This window comes from Nyctereutes procyonoides, unplaced genomic scaffold (genome assembly GCF_905146905.1).
Source record: "Nyctereutes procyonoides isolate TBG_1078 unplaced genomic scaffold, NYPRO_anot_genome, whole genome shotgun sequence".
In the NCBI taxonomy this organism is placed as follows: domain Eukaryota; kingdom Metazoa; phylum Chordata; class Mammalia; order Carnivora; family Canidae; genus Nyctereutes; species Nyctereutes procyonoides.
The window spans coordinates 53,037,987-53,055,360 of record NW_026575146.1 but is presented as its reverse complement, the minus strand read 5'-3'; the positions used below and the strand labels follow the sequence as shown (position 1 = coordinate 53,055,360).

Here is a 17,374-nt window from a genome sequence, read left to right as displayed (position 1 = left end):
AATAAATAAATAAACAAACAAACAAACAAACAAATAAATAAATAAAATTCAGACATTTAATGGTGACAAATAAAAACATATTTGTGATGTTTAATTTCTTATCATTCTTTTTAAATAATCAGGCTCGGTGAAGCAGATGTTCTGAACTGACAGTGCGAACTTTTCAGAACCGTTGTATGGATCTTGTCCATTGCTCTTGGCTACTAAATAACTGCAAAAGGGTAGTGATCTATTTTAAGCTGTAGTGATCTGAATGGAAGTGTTCTAGATGGTTAATAAAAGGAAACTTTTTTTAACGTAAAAAAAAAATAAAGGGATTACCAAAACTATCGTCCCCTGATCATCTTGCTTCTTTAAATATACGAGGGGATTTCTGCTGGTGAGGCCTAATGGGAGCTTGTTATAAAATTCAGTCTAGGAACCTAGAGTTCCAACTGCAATATTTTTCAGTAGCATTTCAATCTATAGAAGAAACCTGGGGAAAAATCCAGAGTAAATCCTGAAAGCTTGTACAAAGCAGACAGATGTCAGAACGACCTGCCTTTACCTATCTGGCAAGCTACTGCCATGGGTCAAGGCTCACTTGACACATCTTCAGAACCCTTAAAGGATTCACTGCCAGTTGAGTAGGAAGAAGAATCATTTTCCCACGCCAGGCCTAAACCCTGTATCCTCACATCCCTTCCCATTCCTGGGGAAGCAGAGGGGATAAGTCTCTGTGCTGGCCTGGCTAGGGCTCCGTTTGCACAATAAAGACATCTCAAAGGAGAAGAAATGTTTGTGCCCATGGAAGTGGGTGACACTTGGGTAAGCCATCTGAACAAAGCATGGGATGCAAAAACAAAGTGCTCCCAGGGGAGGCCAAAGTATACCTGTGTCCTCTGTGGACACCAGCTGGAGTGAAGAGCTGACTGTGAGGGTGCCACTCCCCCCAGTCTCCTTGATGTGGCTTCTGTCCCAGGGAACTTGTGCCAAGTTCTGGGGAAAGGTGTGCTATGATGAAGATGAGGCCAAAGGAAACCTACTTCACAGTGTGGCCTCAGTGAGTCATGTCACCAATCCAGGCCTCCTCTTGGCTCAAGGGCCTGAGTGGGCAGAAATACTTTTAGAGTCCCTTCCAGTTTGCACATTCAGAACTGTAACATTCAGAGATGAGCTGGAAAGTAAATTGTTCTTTATTTAAAATGCACTTGAGGGGTGCCTGTGTGGCTCAACAGTTGAGCGTCTGCCTCCAGCTCAGGGCGTGATCCCGAGGTCCTGGGATGGAGTCCTGCATTGGGCTCCCCACAGGGAGCCTGCTTCTCCCTCTGCCTGTGTCTCTGCCTCTCTCTCTCTCTCTGTGTCTCTCACAAATAAATAAATAAAAAACCTTAAAAAAAAAAAAAGCACTTGAGTCTTCCCAAAGGAGTGTAGGCCTTGCTTATGCAAATTGCACTCAGCTGCTCCCTGTTCTGCTTCTTTCTTCAGTGGCCCAACTGGCTCTGAAGACTCTGCCATCACAGAGCCAAGTCTTCCTCCTGTCGGATTAGGAAAGCTGGTCCACCCTGAAATGGACTCTCATGGTTCTCTGCTTGCCTTACGAGTGTTTCTAAGGACATAGAAGAGACTGCCCTCTAAGGTTTGCAACCTAGTCATTTGGAGAAGATAATCACCACCACCTCAAAGGATGCCATCACCCCAAGTGGCAGAAGCAAGAAGTAGCTTGTGGGGGGGCTTCAGACATACTTTCTGTCAACTCTAAGAAGCCAAACCAAATAAATATGTATTAAGAACCAGCTTCATAGACCTGCAAGAGGTGTAGTTGCTCGGGCCCCCTACTCAGAAGGGGGATCTGCCCTTGGGGTTTAATACTCTGCAGTTGCTATCTTGAAATTCTTAGTGATTTTATTTTGAATTTGTATTCTGTGAGGTTCAATGGGACAATGGAGTATTTTCTGGGGCTTTGAAGCCTAGGCTAAGCTACAGTCGCCATCTCACACTGCTCCTTGGGTCAGATTCTTGGTCATCCCCAATCTCAACTCCACTTGGCAATCATCCCCATTCCCTCTCCTTCAGGGGGCCCTAGTGCATTCACCCAGTGAGTATCCCCATGACTGAGAGAGTGCAGCATCAAATAGCAAATAAAAAATCACATGACCAGGTGAAAGAGACCACAGAAGAAAGGATCAAACTTTTACCTGTTTTGAGTAAGGAGCCCATGTTTTTATTTTGCACTAGGCCTAGCAAATTATGTAGCTGGCAGGAAAGTACCTATAGTTCCTCCTCTCACAGGGATGCTAATCCTAAACCCCTTCTGCAAATGCACTGTGGAGTCAATCAGGTACCCGAGAAGAAAAGACCAGAGAGAAGTTGAGGGGACAGGATGGAGACGCTGGGTTTGTTGGAGACAGGACTATCGCTTCCAGCTCTGATCTCATGACCTCTACCCTCATCTTCCCAGATGTGAACCCCAACTGATTTTTATCAAACCCAAATTTTCTGTGCCTTCAAGGGTATAAAGGGGAACAATGCCTGTAATGTATTTTAAAAACCACCTGGAAAGATATAATCACCCAGAATGGTAATTAATAGTGAACATGCAAGGTGATCTATGGGAGTGATTTGGAAGGTGGGCTCTCAAAGAGGATTGTGCCTAGATTGCATTCATGGCTTATCCCTCACTAGCTGTGTGTTTTTGGACAAGTTGTCCTCTTCTAGAGTTCTCATCCTGTAAAAGAGTCTAATAAGAGCAGCTCCCCTTAGTGACTGTTCAAAGGACTGAATGTTTAGAATAGTGCCCAGCACATAAAAGTGCTTTAATTAATGTTAATATAAAGGTTCAAAAATGGGAAGTTTTTTAAAAAGTTATTTATTTATTCATGAGAGACAGACAGACAGACACACACACACACACACACACACAGGCAGAGACATAGGCAGAGGGAGAAGCTGGCTCCCTGAAGGGAGCCTTATGCAAGACTTGATCCCAGAACTCCAAGATTACGCCTTGAGCTGAAGGCAGATGCTTAACTGCTGAGCCACCCAGGTGTCCCCCCCCCAAAATAGAAGTTTTTAAGTGTCTTGGGGTTATCAGGGAAAGATATGTAAGGTGCTGAGACAAAGGTTGTTTACTGAGGATTTGTACAGCATCGCTAAGAAAGCAACTTGAGCCTAATATAAAAGCTTTCATTGAGAAGAATCTTTGGTATAATAGCTAGATGAAAATGATTTATGTTATTTGAAAACACACACACACACACACACACACACAATGCACACACTCAGAGGACCACTTAGAAAGAAGAGACTTAGTTCAACTACATGCTTTGTAAAATATTTCTGAAATGATTATTGGTGGTTTTTCCAATCTCACAGTCTTGATTTGGTATTAAGCAGTTCTAATGAGAGTGTGTAAACATCTGTCTTTTATTCTGGCTCTTTCCTTAGCTACACTGCCATCCTGATTTACAATTTAGGATGACTCCAAATAAGATAAAAGCCACATCTGCCTATCCATCAATCTTTTACTTTTCTATTAGCAGAACTGTATGTCCCCGTACAGATATAATATCAATTTATTTTTAAAATAAATCCTGTTGGAAAGAAAGCAGGAAAAGTACACCTAACTGGCAACAAATATTTACATATAATGGCGTCCCTAAAATACCAGTTAGGTGATTATGTGTTCAGTTAATAGTTGTGTACTGTCAACTAACTCCAGTACCAATCTCAAGGATCATGGAAATATATCAAATGTACTGATGGTAATTCCCTTGATATTTACTGATAATCTTGGGGGTGCTTTGGATTTAATTATGAACGCTCACTTCCTAAAAGAGGGCCAAATAGCTGATGTTGAAAATAAAAGTTAGGAAACCATGAAAATGATGCCAACTTTCTTAACATTAATGAAACGTCATCTTATTAACAAGGCTGTATAAGTTTACTGTTCCACAATGTCTCCTTATATAATACCTATTATCATAAGGAGCAAAGAGAGGGCAGGTGTAAGGTAAGTTAAAGTTGCATTATCACTTCATTCTAGATGAAAGAAATTTATGTTTGGTTTCAAGACATAAGTCAGAGACAATACTGAATGATAGTTCACAAGGTGCCTTAACTTCTCAGAACTTCCCTTTCATCCTCTGTATAAAGACAAAGGGAGCTGCAAATACTCTGTGTGATGCCTTCCCACTCTAATGGCCTACGATTCTATTGTTAGTGGATTATGTGATTTTACAGGCCTGATCCCCTGTCAAATCAAGAGAGAGGGAATAGTTTGTTATTGAAATTACAATGACCCCGTGTCAAGAAAAAGAAGTGCAAAGGTTAATAATGTAAGCACTGATAGCAGTTTTAATGGGAATAGTATCTCTATGGTGGTAAAGAAAAGTCATATAAAAACACAAGGTGCTAAATTTTACTTCTATTGTAAGAGACTTTGGGATGACAGGAAGGGATTATAAAGGCAGGAATAGGGCAAATAAAATCAAGGAAGACAATTTGAAAAAGTCTTTATATGGAAATTTCACACGGAAATTTCTAGCTTGTCCTGAATAGGGGAAATTTTCAAATAGCTCTATGTGTGTGTTCTGAAGAATAGCCTTCATTTAGATGATACAATATGACAGGTAATGCATTTCACAGAACCTAATGAACACTTAAAAGAGGTATGAGTCTGAATCCCAAGCAAATCCCTTGGAAAATACAGGGATTGAAGTGGCTGAGTGATTGTGTGAGTTGGAAATAATTTCATAAAATTGTAATCAATGTCAGTCTGGTAATAATAGTTACCATTTATTGAGTCCGTACCATGGATCAGGAACTACGCTAGATGATTTATGTATATCATCTCATCTAATACTTACAGCATCACAGAGAAACAATTTAATATCTGAAACAAATGTTCAGAAAGACAAGCAACCTGATCAAGGTCACAAGGCTGGTAGATGGGAAATTGAAACCCAAGCCATACTGAATCAAAGCTCATGTTATTTCCCATCTTCTGTCTTGCCTCTGCATTTTATTGGGTGAGCTAATCTTAAGAGTCACATACTCTGAAACTGTAAACACCACAACCCTCTGACTGCACACTGATTGTTTTCAATGGATTAGAAAGTATGAAGGAGAAACGTAGCCTTTATTTTTAATGACAATTACTTTATACATTATTTGTTTTTGAAATTACTAGACCTATACATTGAAGGGTACACATGTATGTATATACATATATTTACACATACAGTGCAACATACCAATTATATATGTACTATATCAGTGAAATATATATACACCAACTGGCATATACAACATATATTCTGTTTTTTTGGTGCAAAAAAGGTGGCTTTATTAAAGCACAGGGGCAGGACCTGTGGGCAGAAAGAGCTGCCCAACATATATTCTTTATATGTGTGTATTTAGTATATCTGTACGTATATACATATACATAGATAGACATGTGTGTATATGTACAGATATATATCATAAATATAAAAATTGTAATCAAATTTTTCCTTTGAGGTGAAAGATATGTATTAAAACCAGTCAATTATCTGGCATAGGATATTCAAAGAATGAATTATCTTAGCAGAAGAATCTTGAAATACAGTGATATGGACCCAGTCTATGTGAAAGAAAGTAATTCTATAGGGGAAAAAGATTCTTGAAAAAAGAAAGCAAATCAATATTTGACTGAAGGCCTACAATGTCCTAATGTTGTGATAGGTGCTTCCTGAATATCTCTTTTATTTCTCATGGGTGACAGGCTGGCTGACAGTAGTTAAGTAGATATTCTTGATTGGATAGGCATAGAGGGTGTACTGTACACTAATTTTAACAATGGACCCCACAGCATATTCATAAAAGAAACTGCTCTAAGAACCTGTGATTGTACATGGCTTCCTGTAGGCTTTAAATGATGAATTAGTAATAACATGAAGAGATCTTGTCAATGAATGAGAAAGTGTTCTAGGACACCTACTTCTTGGTTTAAAAAAAATAGAGATTCTTTATCATTTTTTCCCCTCTTCTCAGCAACCTTAAACATGAGTAGCATGTCTGAACTATCATAACGGACCACTGACAAACTCATTCTCAGAGTTAGGTGCTCATCACCAGGCAGAGATGTCCTTTCTCTACCTCAAACCAAAAATCTAAGCTAGGTTGAAGTGATGAAGACCTGAGCATCATTTTGCAAATCCTGTCAGGATAAGTGAGAGCGTTGGCCTCAGAAAGACTCAAGTCTTCTTTCTCTAACTGGCCTAGTTGACCGTACTATCTCATTGCAGTGCTACACTTCTATGTGAATTAGCCTTCCTCTCCCCTTACAGAAATTGAAAATGGTGGCCCAGCAAAGAATCTAGTTGACCACTGTTAGAGTACTCAGGAAAAGTTACAAATATCTATTATAGTGATACTAAATATTCTAGGCAGGGCCTAGGCTAGGCTAAGTTGAGTGAGGTACCATTTCACACACTTGCATGACCAGCAGAATGAGTGCGTCCTTTAAATTTACACCCTATTCACTTCACACGCTTTTCTGCAGTCTCAGCCTTATGGGAAGAAAAGCCATGTCAGAACATTTCCTTTCCTTATGAAATTACCAGATTTCCTCCTACTTATCAATTCACTGGCTATTAACTCCGATGTCGGATTCTTGAAAATTTCTGAACACCATGGCTTATTTCTTCTTTTCTTTTCCTCAAAAACTTTCATTATCTGCCTGCAATATATTTTTTTAAGATTTATTCATGAGAGACACAGAGAGAGAGGCAGAGACATAGGCAGAGGGAGAAGCAGGCTCCCTATGGGGAGCCTGATGTGGGACTCGATCCCAGGACCCTGAGATCATGACCTGAGCCAAAGGCAGATGCTCAACCCCTGAGTCACCCAGGCACCCCTGCCTGGGATATTAAACCAAGGTTCTCACCTCTCTCCAAGAATTTTTGATCCAAATCTGATTTTGCAGCCTTATCACATATCCCATCTCTACTCCCACATTCCATCCATGCCAAAAACAAAACTTTTAACCTTCCTGTTTTCATCCTATGACTAAGACACATCTTTGTTTTGGAAGTTCCTTTCTCTATACCACTTATACTGTGCAATGCTTACACTGTATACTTCAAAACTTGATTCAAATGGCTTTTCCTACCACTTCCTTTGTTCACAACAACTGAGCATGTATGTCAGGGTTCCTTTTAAAAAAAAAACATTATTTGCAGTTATATCTTTTCTGTGATCACCCTTTGGACTCCTGGAGGAAAGAGCCTATTTTACTGGTCTCTGTACTCCCATAGGATCCAGCAATGAATTGCACATGGTGGGGCCTCAATACATCTGCACCTCACTGCATGACTGAGTACATTCTTTAGTAAAGTAAACGTACATGGATTAATAAGGTTTTGGGGAGAGCAAGCAAGTACAAGCTCATTTCCTTTTTTTAATCAGCAAAGTAGATTTTAAACATAGGCTGCTGAATGTTCAGGCCAATTCTACTGGGTATAAAGACTAGGAAAACACTTATAACTAATAAATGACTTCAGGGTTAGTACATGGTGTAATTGTATTTTGAAAATTACAATCTGCATGCATACAAAGCAAATAAGTGCTAGAAGCACAAATATTTTAAAAGCTCAAAAAATGTGAACATGATGTTCCTTGGATTCATATGTTGACACAAAGAAACTGCATCTATGGCAGTCCATCTGCTTTAACTTTTACATGGGTATTCATTTTCTAATCAAGTGTTTACCATGTGTCTCCATTGTGCTTCATATTGGTCTAAGTGCTAGAAATGGAAAGCTGACAAAAAACTGTCAGTGAGCTCTTGTCAACAATGAGATACGGCTACACCTGTCAGGTTACAGTGATTCCACAGACTATTGTGGAAGACAAGACAAACACTGGTAGAGGAAAGCATGTGGGAACCCAAATTATACAGAGGATAGAACACTTGGTTATACCAAAAAAGGGAAAATGGATTTTGGGATGGAAGCTGTTCAAACAGATTTTGGACACTGAGTGGGACTTCTACAGACAACAAGGGAGGAACTGTATTCTACAAAGTGGGAACAGAAATACAGAGAATTCTGAATGGATTTGACGTATCCTAAAATGTACAAAATCATATTTTAAAGATTGACATAAAATATCTTTGGAAGCCAAGGTAATCCATATATGTAATCTAATAATAGTTTATTATATAAATTAAGCTATAGTTACTTGGTTACCCAAATGTTTCCAAATATATCAACAATGTTTCTCTCTGGTTCTAGATTGGAGCTAACTACTAGTACTTAATTTTAGAAAGTCCAAAATTGTCCGTGCTAACTGAAAAGCCAACTGACATTTCTGGATATAAGCAGCAGAATTTCAAAGGCATAATGAGATTTCCTCATTCTTAATTCATCTAAGGTGATATAATTAGCAGGTAGATTTTGGGGATTTCATTTTCGGCTCTAAAATTCTATACCACAACTACACCCAGCGTTTCTCGCTTTGAAAGATTCTTCATGCTCTTTTGATTTTAAGAGTCACTCCATCCAAACTTGCCATTTGTACTTGTGCATTGAAACCAGATGATAAAATCCAAAAGAAAGGAGGTGGAAAGAGAGTGGGAAGAAGGTGTAATGGAAACTGGAGCTTCTGATACATTGCTCTACTCTTTCTCTAGTAAATTCTCTCTCTGAAAAATGATCCAGGCTGCATACCAGAGTAGAAGACAACCTCAAATATGAAGGCACACTTGCAAATCACTGTGTGTGTATGCGTATGTGTGGACATACACATATAAAATGTATACAGTTATATAGGTTACATTATGTATATGAACATTAGCTTAAATATATGCATACTTTTTATATAATATAAAATTAGTTTTGGAGAAGTATTTCATAACTCTAAACATGCTATATAAGAGCATATGTACAAGAGGTACCTGGGTGGCTCTGTCAGTTAAGTGTCTGCCTTTGGTTCAGGTCATGATCCTGGGCTCCTGGGATCGAGCCCCGCATTGGGCTCCCTGCACAGTGGGGAGTCTGCTTCTCCCTCTGCCTCTGCCTCTCTCCCCCACCTATGATCTCTCTCTCTCCATCTCTCTCAAATAAATAAAATCTTTTTAAAAAGAGTATATGAGCAAGAATACATACATACATACAACACCTATTTTTTTTAATGTGGCATTTCTATCTCCATATAGCTTATACAGATAATCTGCTTAGGAACAAACCAGGGATAGTAACAGACTCTGTCTAAATCATCTGTATCTTCCTTTATATCACCTGAAACTATTTCCAAGTAGAGTCATCTAGATACTTCATAGCCAGAAATTCATTTAGGATTTTTTTTTCTACTCAGATACATAAAGTGATATGTGAACAATGATGTGAAAAAAAATACAAAGTAGGTATAAAATTATGCAATAAATAACATAGAATGAAGTTGGGTCTTTGAAGTCACATAAAGTACCATCTGCTTAATGCAGTAATTTACCACCAGAACCATGGTGTTCAGTTTTCTTTTGAAGATGACCAGGGTCAGAAGCCCTATGTCTCAACAGCCAGCAGCCCTAAGCATCTTCTGTGTGCAAGGCTAGTAAAGGAATCAAGCACAGCCTCATAGAATAAAAGGCATTTTGAGCTTTCAAGGACAGGTTGTATATCGATATGTAAAGGGTATAGGAACATCCTAGACAGAAGGACTAGTGTATGCAAAGAGTAATTGCTAATATCTTTGCTTAGCTGCAGACTGTCTCCCTGAAACATCCAGCACACATTCCAAGAGGGTTAAGTATAATTCTCTATGACCTGGTTCTCACAAGTTGGATGCTATGGACTGAATGTTTGTGTTACCCCAAAATTTGTTGTCAAAATCCTAATCTCAATGTGATGGTGTTTGGAGATGAGGCCTTTGGGAGGTAATGAGGCCATGAGAGTGGAGCCCACATGAGGGTATTAGGGCCCTTATATGAAGACCACAAAAGAGTTGGCTTCCTCTCCCTTTGCCCCAGAGAACACAGTAAGTAAGTAGACTGCCACCTGGGAACCAGGAAGAGGGTCTTCACTAGAAACCTGCTGGCACCCTGATCTCAGACTTCAAGCCTCAGAACTGTGAGAAATAAATGTTTGGTGTATCAGCCACCCAGACTATGGTAATTATAACAGCCTAACTAAGACATAGGAGAAGTCATCACGACCCTTTTGCTGGATAGAAACCCTCTCATCAGCCAATTTTTCAGACTCCTCAGCATCCTGGCCCTGTTCCACAACACCTTCATGTTTCTGAAGGTCTCCCCTCCAAGTTGCTTCCTAGACTGTTTCACTGCCCTTCCACATGCCCTGACCAGCACAAAAGCAGTGAAACAACTGTTTCTCCTGCCATGAGTTGTTTCTGTAGATGGACGAAGCTATGAGCACAGGTGAAAACATCATCTCTCTAACCTACCAAAGGTTAAGGCAGGCTTTCCTACTCACTCATTCTGTGATCATATTCAAGTGATTTAACTTGGCCAATCCTCTGTGTCCTCATTTCCAAAACGAAGATAACAAGTAGATACATCATGGGGTTGCCATGGGTTTACTGGGAGGTTTATGTGAGGATGAAAAGCATTCAGTATAATGCCAGGCATATAGGAAGTACCTAATAAATGTCAGGTAGTATTAGCAGCACATTCATATAAAGTGATTTTAAGAGCTCCAATAAAGCTTTCAGATTCTTGATTCCTATTTCTATCAGATAATTTTCAAACATACCCCCACCCTTTTCTTCTTTTAATAAGTCATAACAATTTACTGTCATTTTCTACATTCTAAATTCATTTTTGCTTAATGGCTACTGATCCTACCTTTTGATTCTGGCTCAGTAAGGAACTCCTTGAAACATCAAAGCTTGAAAATGCTACGCTTGCCATTCCTTTGCAGACAGAACATCTCCTTCTTTAGCACAGTGATAGTAATGATAGCTTTTATTATGAAAATTGAGTGGATTGTGTGGTAAAGAATAGATAAAGAGGGTCAAATTTCTCTTTAAGGCTTCTGTAATTGACATCTACTGTTTCTGCTCCCAGGATTTGCCTCACTCTACTTCTGGTAATTGAAACTTAAACTTTGAGGTACCATCCCTCTTCTCTCAGTTTTGGTCTTCATTCTTTGGCTGGTGAATCTATCCCAGTTCAGAGTTGGGATGTGTAATGCAGGCCTAAGCTGCTTAGAGTACGACACCCCCTCACAACAATGGTTGGTTGGAATTTGCCACAGGACCTGATCAGAGTCCTTGAAACACAATGACAGAAGTCCAGACTTGCTGCAGTCATCTTGAGCCTCAAAAGGAGACCATGCAGTGAATGGAAGTAACCCAGAAACAACATAATAAAAAGATGGAATAAAAGAAACCAAACACTAGCAACATTGCCTACTTAAAACCAAACAACTCCTGGAGCTTACAGTTAGAAGACCCCATCAAGTTATTTTGTGCTTTAAATTGGTTGGGATTGGGTTTTTGTCATTTTCTGCTCATAAAGAGGCATAGCTGATAAAAATGAAATCACTAGTTCATGTACTGCTAAAGAAAATCAGGGATATAAAAACCCTATGAAAGGTCAGTTTCTGAGCATCTTCCAGTATTAGGAAACCCAGGGAAATAAGGAGTCTTAGCTATTGTGATTGGAGTGAAAATGAGGGGTAAAGAATTGTGTGTGCCTGCTCCAAATGTAAAGTATCATAATAACCTTGGTTTCTAGCTATCCAAGCATGAGCATGCATTATTTATATCTCTATACATCTACATGTCTATGCATCTATCTGTATCACTAGATCAATCACATCTGCTGTAGATACTGTTGCATCAGTTTACGGTCTTTCATTCTGACAGATGGTAAATCTCTTTTAGAGATCATGTCTTACCCATCTGCAAGGTGCTAGCCAAAATTTGACAGAGGTACTCAGTAAATGCTAAAATAAAATGAATTATCATAGGAATATGGGGAAAAATTCCCTGGATAAATTGTTCTTTTTCCAAGTAGAAAGCATTGCTTTGGCCTAAACAGTCTAGCTTAAGAGAAGGAAAGGCAGGGCTACTAACGTTTATGAAACTAGAGCATCTCTTAGGCCCAGGCTGCTATTCGCATAGATTCACTACAATGGGAACAATGCCCCCTGGAGTTGTGCAGTGGAGCAACGTGAGCAAGGTTTCTAAACTGTACAAAATAAAACAACACTGATTATCTCTCTTCATGATAAACATGAGACGAGAACTTATTGAAATTTAAACATAATTTCTCACAAATATGCTTCCCAAATGGCAGTAAGACTAACTTCTTCACTTACCCAGTATAGATTTTAATGCTTTCTCTTCTTAATATTTTATAAGCTATAAACACACTTAATTTGAAATTTCAGGATCTGATTAGGAAGATATCCACAAAAAATGTCACTGGTATTTCTGTAACCGTAATACTGTATTGACTATAATACTGACTTAAGGATAACACAGACAAAATAAATATTTCATCTCTTTCTGCTCTGATTCTAAATTTCTGAATCTTTAAGACCCATATGGTAGCATACATGTATATTGAGAAAATCAATGTCTTTTGCCCTTTGGTTTTTATTATGTACCTTTAACATTAAACATTGGGATACATTTATGGATGGAATAACATAAACATTAATTTATTTTAAAGTATCTGTTTGCTTCCATTTGCCAAGCAATGTGCCAGGTGCTAGCAATGCAAGAATGAAAAGACAAGATCCTTCTTGAGGAAATGATCTTTGACAGACATTTAGGATTAAAAAATGGAATCTTCTTTCAAGCCTACATATTCTCATTATATTAGCTTGACTGCTTCTCTATTTCTTTTCCATTTTTTTGTGTGTGCTGTGCTTTATTGTTTTAGAGAATCCTTATCATTCAGTGGAAGAGAAGAGAAGATGAACACAGGAGGAAAAAATCAATTAGTATTTAGGGCACTGAGCAAGATCAAATGTCAGCTACCATTTACCACTGCCTACTAGCAGAGTAACATCTAATACTCTAAGTTGTAGGTATGTACAAAGGGTGATCTTAAGTCAGTCATAGGGGTGTTGGGAAGATCAACGAGATGAATGTATGAAAGGTAGTAAGCACAATGCCTGTCACACCATAATTTTTCTTTGGTACATTAGGTAATATAAAGGCACACTCTGAAAATCAAATTTGCCTCCGTTTAACCACTTATATCATTGAAGAATAAAAAAACTACATCCTTACATCCTCCAAACATAGACACTAAATGTAGCAAAATGACACTGGTCTCACTGGGTAGTCAGTGTTTGCAGTAGAGGGCCAGGAAAAGGATGACCATAGAGCTGTTCAGTTTTGAATGTACACACAGCTCTAGGAAGGTCTGAAGTTCCTCTGAGCACATTCTATCCAAAACAACTACTTTGTATTCATAAGAGGAACTGTACTATCCCACAGATGACTATCTACAATATGGACTGTAATCCAAGCCCTGGGAAATGCCTTGGCTTTTATCTTGAGTAGGGCTCAAAGAACATATTACTATTTCTCTTTTGTGCTACTTGGACTGAGTTTCTGATTACATTTGCCTGTTAAAATTTATGTGAACAAAAACGCTCCTGTTTTCACCAACAAAAGATCTGCTTATTAAATAAAGAGAGAAGGGGTCAAACCGATTTCACTACCATGCACAGAAGCTAGAACCATTTTCCAGATTCCATTCTTTGTCTTCTCTCATGAAAAAACATGGAACTAGGGGGATGTCATGGGGCACAAAGGGAGATCCCTTAATTCATGCCTTTCAACTGTTTCTTATGAGCCCCTAATCACAAACTAAAGCAGGCAGAAGGCAAAGTTAACTCTGCCAATCCAGGAGATGTTGAGAATTTTATATGTAAGTGTATTTTCTACTAATAGTTATGAGGTTATTACCATTGCTCACCAAATACCTACCAATGCTATGGAGTGGACACTTGAGATTTTTCATCAGAATAACTTCTCAAGGAATTACAATTCTCCTCCCCCATTATCAGATTAGTCATAAAAATCAAAGTGGGCCTGTGGTTTTCTTTTCTGGGAACCACTATGGCTTCATCCAGTTAAGAGTTAAACAAAGGCATTTATTCAAGAGAGATAACTTTCCAATATTAGCTTTCTTGCCTCTGGAGGACCAAATTTGATTCTAAGTGAAGTTCATGTTTCTAAATGTAAGGTCTGTTGCTCCCACCTTAAAATAGATCAGTGGCCAGAAAAAAATGTAAATTCAAAAAAAAAAAGTGATAAATGTTATGCTTCGATCCAGAACCAAGACAGCATATAGAGTGGTGGCTTTTTTCCACAACTGATTTTTGTATCTAGTTGCTTTTCTCTTTACTACTAAAAATTGCTAGTATTACTCTGCTAGGATCTGAAGGAAAAAGAGAATCATGTCCATGATTGAAAATCATTAGAATAACCTGAGTCATGAAACCTCAGAAAAAGCAAAGCACATAGTGCATACTACATTGCTTCTGGGCGATATGGGATGCTTCCAGAGGTAGAGAGTGAGAACGACCCAGTAGGTGGAAGTCTGCAGGATCCCCCATCAACTTTTGGAACCCCCATTCTCTGTGCACATACACACACTCATTGTAATAAAATGGTAAAGAAAGTACACGATGCTAATATGGCACTGGCAGATTTTATGTACCTGGAGTGCTGCAATCATTATCTGTAAACAAATAATCCCTCATAATTAAATGTTAACTTTCAGATCAGCTGGCGGTCTGAATTTAGGTTTCTGCAATTTTTGCGAGCAAATGGAAGATGCTATCTGGGACTACTTGAGAGAAAGTACGAATGTAGAACTCAAACATAATCAGATTTTGTCTCCAGAACAGTTGCCAGAGTAATCTTTTTGACTCTACTATAGCACTCACTTCACTGGTCACATATATAATTTTAGCTCAAAGTAGCTAGTGCTTTAGAGAAGGAGGTAGGGGGTAGAAACCAATTCCTGTGACCTATTTGGCCAAGAGCCCAGGTCACATTAGCAATTTCTATGTCCTTCCTGACTCTGGCAGCTTTTATGGTTTGTTGTCAAAAAGACTCCAGCATGGATTTGCTTTATAATGTTTGTTCCTTTTTATAAAAAAGGCTCCTATCCTCATTGAAAAACTTTGAAAAACTCAAAATACATTAAAATAGAAATTGTCTATAATTCTGTCAGGTAGTAATAGTAACACGTTCAGATGCATATACTAGGTAACTGGCCAACACTACGTACACACACACATGCACGTATACGTAATTTAAGGTAGGGTAGGTTTAACTTCCATGTCTGTATATATTTACACTTAATTTATGTATACAAAAGATATTTATGTGTAAATATCTATTTTTTAGTTCCTGGGTTCTTATCAATTCCTCTGAGCTTAAAACTCACCATGGTGAACTTGCCAACACTTTCAACCCTGTATTCTCCTTATTGTTATGGGTACCGGTAAATTTCTCCTAAAACCAAATATATACCCCCAAGGAAAAGCACATGTCCCATTATTCCAGCTTACATGCCTCTATGTTTTAGGGCCTAAAAAAAAATCTGTAAACAGAAGTTCAAGTGCCCAGCAGTGCCACCTAGAAGAGAAATGATTATCCTAATATCATAGGTGACAAAATAAGCAATCATGGTTTTAAAGACATTGCCAACAGATAAAATATTTCTGATAGATGTTGGGGCCAAGGGGTACGTGGGTTATAACCAGCAGCTGCCAAATATCACAGATGGTATGCAGTTAGAGGTGTAGCGAAAGGAAGGGATGTGTGATTAAATCAGTTCGGTCAGGGAAGGATGCAGAGAGTAGAGCTCCTAACCCCATCTAGGACTCATGAGTATCCTGCTACAAAGAGGAAGGAGAGAGGTTGCAAAAACTCAGTCAATGCCAATATGGCCTCTCGGATGCATGCTTATGCCAGGAGTTTCACTGTGTAATGAAGGCTCAGTAGTCAACATTGCAACAGCTGGGATATGTTTACTTATCTCTGATCAGCCCCCCTATCAGGGCCATGGATCATGTCAGAGGTCCTCACTCAACTAACACAATCCCTAAGCAAAAAGTCTTGAAAGCAACAACTAAAAATAAAGAATTTCATGCTTCTCAGTGTGAACCAAATGGTACCCGAACATTAATTGATTTAGCGTGTCGAAGTTAAGGAAGTCTATTTTCACATTATCAGTTAGCTAGCAACCCTGAGAGAGAGAGAGACAGAGAGAGAGAGAGAGAGAGAGAGAGAGAGAGAGAGAGAGAAATAAAGGAGTAGATATATGTGGGGAAACAAACCAAGCTGGGCTGCCTGGCTGCTCATGCTGGTGTTTTTCTGGTTTAATGCAACCATATTCACACACTACTCAGGCCAGCCACACTTTTCATACTGCTAGTTGCTCAAGGGCATATGCATTGGTGGATGGTCCCCTATCCCCCCAAACTTTGTTAAACAGATTCTTATTGCAGGTGATCTTAGGGACAGCACTCAGACTTTCTGGACCACAGGTTAAGAGATACACTTGGACCAGATGAGCTGCTACATTCCTCTGAGCTCTAGAATTCCAGGTAATTCCTGTTTCCTCAACCACCCTGGTCCAGAAGTCATAAATGTGTGGACTGCATAGAGGTAGTTCTCTACTTCTATGGTCAACCAAAGGATCACTAATTCTTCTCAAATCTTTTCTGAAGATGTCTTTGAGTCCCCTGGAGAGGCTAGTGGCCAGTAAAACCTTGCAAGTGTTGCTATCATCATTTGGGAAGTGATGCCCATGCCTCCCTAGACATGCCTACTTCCTTGTCTCCCAGAGCTGTGAACATGGTACTGCTGCCCATGCCACACTGGGCTGCTCAGGTGAGGGGCAAGTGATGGGTCCTCGGTCCTGGGGCATCACACCATGGCACTGAGTCCAAAGCATTATTGCCTCATGCTTCCAACATCTCAGGTACTCGAGAGCAAAGAGATCCCTGTCTCCCCATTATATTTAATTTACAATACTCATCTCCTGAAATGCACAGAGCAGGTACAGGACTGCATTCTGCACACCCCTCCTCACCAGTGGAGGGCCTTTTTAAGGATCCAAGCTCATGTGTGACCATACCTTCAGATGCACTCAAGTGCCTGTGGCAAGCCCCCGTGTCAGCTATACTCCTGACAGGAGAGAAGATGCAATGGGGTCTCCACCTGGGATCCATGCTACATATGTGTTAGGACACCAAGCTCCCTTTGATTTACTCTGCATCAAACAATAGCTAATACTGACAGAGTATTAACTGTGTATAAAGCCTTTGGTGCTTTACATGTATTACCTTATTTCATCTTTGGGTTTTTTTTCCAGATATTATTTATTCATGAATATTTATTTATTCATGAGAGA

The 17,374-nt window shown here is 39.2% G+C and overlaps 1 protein-coding gene across 2 annotated transcripts in view; it reads right to left on the bottom strand.

The window, feature by feature from the left end:
• The window catches only part of TRPM3 (transient receptor potential cation channel subfamily M member 3), a 501,163-nt gene that overhangs the window by 460,757 nt on the left and 23,032 nt on the right, over positions 1–17,374 (bottom strand). The window lies entirely within an intron of this gene.